The sequence below is a fragment of the Pteropus medius genome, unplaced genomic scaffold, assembly GCF_902729225.1.
Source record: "Pteropus medius unplaced genomic scaffold, Ma_sr-lr_union100, whole genome shotgun sequence".
In the NCBI taxonomy this organism is placed as follows: Eukaryota; Metazoa; Chordata; class Mammalia; order Chiroptera; family Pteropodidae; genus Pteropus; species Pteropus medius.
Window position 1 is genome coordinate 4999969 of NW_024356249.1, and position 6503 is coordinate 5006471.

A 6503-nucleotide genomic window follows, 5' to 3' on the forward strand; every position below is an offset into this window, starting at 1 on the left:
TATCAAGGTCTTTTGTGGTTCTAAAAGAATTTTAGGATCGTTTTTCTATTTCTGTAAAAAAGTTACAGGATTTTGTTAGGGACTGAATCTATAGATCGCTTTGAGAAGCATGAACATTTTAACAATATGGATTCTTCAAATTCATAAATGCGAGATGTCCTACGATTTGTGTCTTTTTATTTTTTTATTTTTGTCAGAGTTTTATAGTTCTTATTATACAAGTCTCTCATCTCCTTGGTTAAATTTATTCTTAAGTATTTTATTCCTTTTGATGCTAGTGAAAATTGTTTCCTTAATTTTTTTGGATGGTTGTTAGTATATAAAAATGCAACTGATTTTTGTAGGTTGATTTTCTGTCCTGTCACTTTACTAAATTTGTTTATTAGTTCTAACAGTTTAAAGGTTCTCGAAGTTCTCAAAACTGTACCACAACACTATGAACCCAGAAAATATAACATGCCTATGATTTTATTTGTTTATGCTTATCAAGAATTACCATTGGAGGGAATTTGAGTTTTATGATATTTTGATGTTTGTTCCACTAACTGTGAGCATTTACTATGATCTGGGCATCATTCTAAATATTTATGTGAACTAATTTAATCTACATAATAACCCTACAAGATAGCGCTGTTGTCATCCCTATTATCAGATGAGAAAAACAAAGCTCAGAGAAATTTAGTAACTTGCCTGTGGTCACACAGCCAATTAGTGGTAGAGCCGGGGTTTGAACTCAGGCAGTTTGGCTCTAAAGGTTGTGCTCTCTACACTTTATTATATTGCCTCTCCAACTTTCACTCAACCAACTCATGACATTTTATTTTATGAACACAGCTTTTACCAAGTTCTTAAAAAAATACTTAGAAAACATTTCATAATTTTTTTATGATTTAAAATAATTAGGTGGAAAATGTTATGTAACATGCATTATCGATCACTTCTCATGATGAAATCAAATTCTACGAAGATGACATTTTCATGTTTGAGAAGTAGCAATACTTGAGTGTAACATATACATTTTTTTGGCAGTCTAAAAATTATGATATCGGTCAACAATCTGCAGACTATGTCCCACAGGCCAAACCTGGCCCACCATCTGTTTCTGTAAATAATGTTTTATTGGAACACAGTCATGCTGTATTTACTTACATGTTGTCTATGGCTGCTTCCACGTGTTCAGCAGAAGCCTGAACAAATGCTCTCCCACTGGGGCTTGCCTCCTTGGATCTCAGCATGGAAAGAAGTCTGGAGTTATACTTCTGAAGAGGCCACGTGAAGATCTGAGGTGTCCCAGCCAGCAGCCCCAGCTAACTGCCAGACATGTGAGTAAGGCCATCTTGGGCTGCTCAGCTCCAGTTGAGCCCCTAGATAACTGCAGCCTCATGAGTGACCCCAGGCGAGACCAGCAGAAGAACCACCAGCTAAACCCAGTCCAAACTGCAGAATTGTGAACAGTGGTTGTGTTAAGCCACTAGGTTTGGGAGTGGTGTTTTATGCAGCGGTAGATAACTGATACAACACCCTAGCTGAAGGACATTTACTGATGAGGGGTCACCCACATTACCTAAGGGACAAGAAAATATGTCTGAGCGGTGAAAGGAAAATGATTTTATACACACATCTGCGAGATACCAATCAAATATCATAAAAGGTTTCCTTTTCTTTCAAACTCTTGAAGAAAAGAGAAATAGATTTAAAAACTAAAACTATCTAGGAAAGGTTAGGTTATAACTAATAAACTCTTGTATTGCATTAGAATCCTTTTTTATCCCTTTATCTGCCCAGAGTCTCCCACACCCTTGTAGAGTTGTTGTTTTTGTTGGTTTGTTTGTTTGTTTTGCCTTCTGGGAGAGTCAAAGCCTAGTGGGGATTTGCTGGTAAGCGCCAGACACCTATGCCAGTTAGGGGTTTTAAGGTGAAATATTATGATGATGAGAAAAGGCTGTGGTTTAAATAGTCTTGGATGGGGCAGGCAGACTGGAAAGTGGGGACAGCGTGGCATGCAACGAAGGGGCACCCCAGGGCTAAGAACCTCATGGGGGATTCCCGTGCTAACCACTGGGCGAGGAGGTGTTGGCCTTCCTGCCAGAGCTGAAGGCAAGGGGGACTCAGCTGTGGCCAGCGGGGTGTGGGCGTGATGGCTGCATCCAGAGCTACAGCAGCAGCATGAGGCCTCTCGCCTGTAATGTTTTTACTTCATCGCAGCTCTGTCTCTCAACAAAGACTGTGGAATCACGGGAAAGCAGGCCGCTTAAAACCCATGCCAGTACCAGCCACAGTGGCTCCAGAAACTAAGAAATGCCTCTAGGTACAGGGGAAAGAGGGGAGGAGGAAGTTAAAGGTCAGGAGAAAGAGAGACATGGTTATGAGAGACGTGACTGATAAAGATGCCGTAATGTCTATTAGATGCCCAGAGAATCCAGCCAAAGAAATGGGGCCAATTCAGCTCATGCATTTAATGAAGGGAGGCAGGGAGCATAGTCAGCTCTTCAAATTGTGAGCTCATTCATTCATTCATTCAACACATTTTGTCTAAATGTGTGTCAAGCACTGTTGTGGGCACTGTGGATATCACAGTGAATACTACCAATATTATTCCTGCCCAACAGGGCTTAAATCCTAGAAAGAAGAAAAGCAAAATACAAAGTCTACTCCTAAATAAAAGCATTACAAGCCCTGATGTGCACTGGCAGGACTGGAGAGCACACAGGGGGTGGCAGGGAGGCCCTCCTGGCTGGTGGGGGGGCAAACGCCCATGTCTTACTCAGGTTTGTGCCTCTCGTTCGTTCATGCACTTGCATGATATGTGTGGCCTCAGGTAAGCAAAGCACCACCTGGTTAGACTTTTCCCACTTTGCAGTGTATGGTGTTATGTAACACTGATGCAGGCTGAGATGCAGGAGGGAGGTGGCAGCCGGCAGCAGCATCGAGACCAGTGTAGATGCTGAGCAGGCCCCCCTGGGGCCACCTGGCACCCCTCTGATCAGAGCGGCGATGCTCCGGCGCCATCTCTCTGCACTACCTGTGCTCACTGATCAAGGACCAGCAGCGGGGCCCCTCCCTGATGGCTCTGCTCCAGAGTCCTCTGACCAGATTGTCCTAATGGGACCACGCAGGAGACAGAAGCCCAGTTCTCCTGTAGGGAGCCGATAAGGCTTCCAGGTCCAAGGAGAGCACAGCCAGTTCCCTGCTTCCTCTATAAGATAGGACCACGGTCCCCAGGCTCCATCCCACAGGGAGGATGCGTGTCCTAATATCTACTCCTTGCATTAAGCACAGAAAGCACCTTTTTCTTACTCCTTCCTTTTTTTTTTTTGAATGTACCGTTACATAAATCTTGTAGTTCATCTCATGACATAGCTATGAATTTTAATCTTGTTTCATGCTATTATTAGCGATTCTTTTCACAATACTAATCAATAAAAACCCCAATTCCAACCTGGACATCTGCTACCCAGTTGCCATGGGCGACTGAACGGCTCACTCAGGAGATATGACTGAGGTTTTTGGTGGTGCAAAGGGAAAAAAAGAAATTCTTCTCTGAGGCTAACCAAACCAAATGCATGTGTTTTGGTTGTGTGACACAAGCTGGTTATCTTTTACAAATTTAAACTCCCTCATTTCAGAAGATTAAAGTGGTATGACCTTTAGGAAAAGGTCTTACCGATTAAATATTTTTTTAATCTAGTACCCCTACCCAGAACGTTTTCCTTTGATCAAATATATTTCTGTTTTCCTGAAATAGTCACTATTTTATTATGAGAACCAAATACATGACTTAACATGTCTGCTAAATTATAGATTGTTGGACAAAAGGAAAAATCTCTATTATTTTTCTCTTGCCAAGGTTATTTAGGTTAAAGATTGCCTTGCGGTTCCTGACATATTTTAGGAAAGAACTGTGTTTAGAGCTTTGCCACGTCATGAATCAACTTGACGATCTTTTTTGCCAAAAATCACATCTGTATTTTTGGACCCTCTCTCTATCTTTGAAGTTGCTGTCTCCTTGTTAAGAAGAAATACATGCTTTCATAAGCCTCTGGGCTAATTATGTCAAAGGAAAGGGTGTGGAAGCAGATTCCAAATATAGAGTGATGGGCTGCGTGAGGCTGAAATCAAGCTGACCACCGTGGAGTAGCACTTCCTTTTTTCATTGTGTTATGTTCTTCCCTGCACGTGTCGAGAGACGTTAGTCCTTAGCATACAGATGAACTTGCATTTTACAGGTGAACGTGTCGAGGTTTCTTGAGCTTCTAACTTGGCTAAATGGAAATGTGTCTCCCAGGAACCCAGAAACAATTCTGACATCAACGACCAAGTTCTTTGCATTCGTAAGTAAACCCACCCAACGAAAACCGAATTAAAACGTCCTCATTGCCCAATCCTGCTTTCTCCCTAGTGAAGCTTCATAGGTCTAATAAAGTTCAATTAAGACTGTCCAGGCCTCCATGGACTAGCAAAAATAGCTGATGAGCAGCACAGGTGAACCAGATTTAAACTAGATTGACAAATGGGGTCAAACGCTTGTGGGTAATCAAATGAGAAGAAAGTACAGAGAGCCTCATATTTCATCGATTTGCAGCACAAAATGGTTATGAAATGATTCACGTTGTTTTGAGAAAACACTTGTGTTAGGTTTTAGGAGATCTGAAAACATCCGTTTCCAATCTCAACAATTATGAGTTCCGGGAATGTGGAGGCATAAACACTAACACCCTGGAAACAAGAGTTTTAGGCCAACTGATATAGTTCCTGTGTCCTAACTCATCAGGCCCTTTTATCTCATCCTCAGGAAGGCGATCCCCACAATAAGCCTGTCACACCATCAACACGGTGCCCCTGGTGTTCATCTGTTACGACAGGAGTCTCGACCCAATTAAGGAGAGAAGCTGCGGACAACTAGAAGAGTTTCTAACACAGGTACTTAATATCAAAACAAAAAAAAACAGCCACTCAAACGCCAGTTCAGGGTGCAAGCAATCACTCAAGGGCTCCGGGAGCCCCATCCGCCCCGCCCGGGAAAATGACTCCCAAATCTGCATCTTTCTTGAACTCTCCCCCAAACTCTGAGACCTAATCTCCAATAACCTTCTACATCCAAAACTAAACTCGGAATCTTTGCTGCCTGCCCACCCACCCAAATAAAACACTTTTTTCTCCCAAATATAATGCTTATTAAAATCAATGAACTGAACATGTCACAATATTCTTTTAATCGTGTAGATTTAAAACCTAATGAAGCTTGCCTGATTGCACACTCCTAGTTCCATCTTCTCTTGCTGTCATTTCTTCCCCCAAAAAGACTCCACGGCCAGGCTTAAAACTCCACAGCCCCTTGCAAGCCCGGAGGCTGTCACAACCCCCAGTGCGAAGGCCCTCGCACACCAACCAATTAACGTACTCCGGTCAGGCTAACTCATCAATATCCCGCTCCCGCCAGTTCACCTGTGTAACGGGTTGATTGTGTCCCTCAAAAAAGTGATATTGAACTTCTAACTCTCGGTACCTCAAAGTGTGACTTTCTTTGGAAACAGGGTTGCAGATGTAATTAGTTATGATGAGGTCACATCGGAGCAAGGTGGGCCCTTAATCCACTACATCTGGTGTTCTTATACGACGATAACTGGGCCTAATCTCCGAAATATACAAAGAACTCATACGACTCAACAACAAAAAAACAAATGATCCAATCAAAAAATGGGCAGAGGACCTGAAGAGACACTTCTCCCTAGAGGACATACGAATAGCCAACAAATATATGAAAAGATGCTCAACATCGCTGCTAGCTATTAGGGAAATGCAAATTAAAACCACAGTGAGATACCACCTCACACCTGTTAGAATAGCTATAATCAACAGGACAAGTAATAACAAATGTTGGAGAGGATGAGGAGAAAAAGGAACCCTCATACACTGCTGGTGGGATTGCAAATTGGTACAGCCACTATGGAAAACAGTATGGAGGTTCCTCAAAAAACTAAGAATTGATCTACCGTATGATCCAGCAATCCTTCTACTGAGTATTTACCCCAAAGACTTGAAAACTCATATCCGAAAAGATAATTGCACACCAATGTTCATAGCAGCATTATTCACAGTGGCCAGGGCATGGAAGCAACCAAAGTGTCCTATGATAGATGATTGGCTAAAGAAGCTGTGGTACATATATACAATGGAATATTACTCAGCCATAAGAAGAGATGAAATACTGCCATTTGTGACAACATGGATGGACCTCGAGATAATCATGCTAAGCGAAATAAGCCAGACCGAAAAAGCAGAAAATCACATGATATCACTTACATGTGGGATATAAACCTAAAAGCAACAAATGAACAGGACAAACAGAGACTCAGGGACATGGACAAGGGACTAGTGGTTACCAGAGTGTAGGGGGTGGAGGAGGAGGGGAGAGGTAGATGGAGTAAAGAGGGTCAAATATACGGGGGTAGGGGAGGGTGAAGTGGGTAAAGGGGATCAAATATATAGTAGCTGAAGGAAAT

The 6503-nt window shown here is 42.3% G+C and overlaps 1 long non-coding RNA gene across 1 annotated transcript; it reads left to right on the forward strand.

The window, feature by feature from the left end:
- Positions 1–395: 395 nt before the first annotated feature.
- On the forward strand, positions 396–4863 carry LOC120601244 (uncharacterized). The gene is made up of 3 exons (XR_005652409.1): positions 396–1322; positions 4227–4331; positions 4793–4863. It is a non-coding gene; the product is annotated as an uncharacterized LOC120601244 (long non-coding RNA).
- Positions 4864–6503: the final 1640 nt, after the last annotated feature.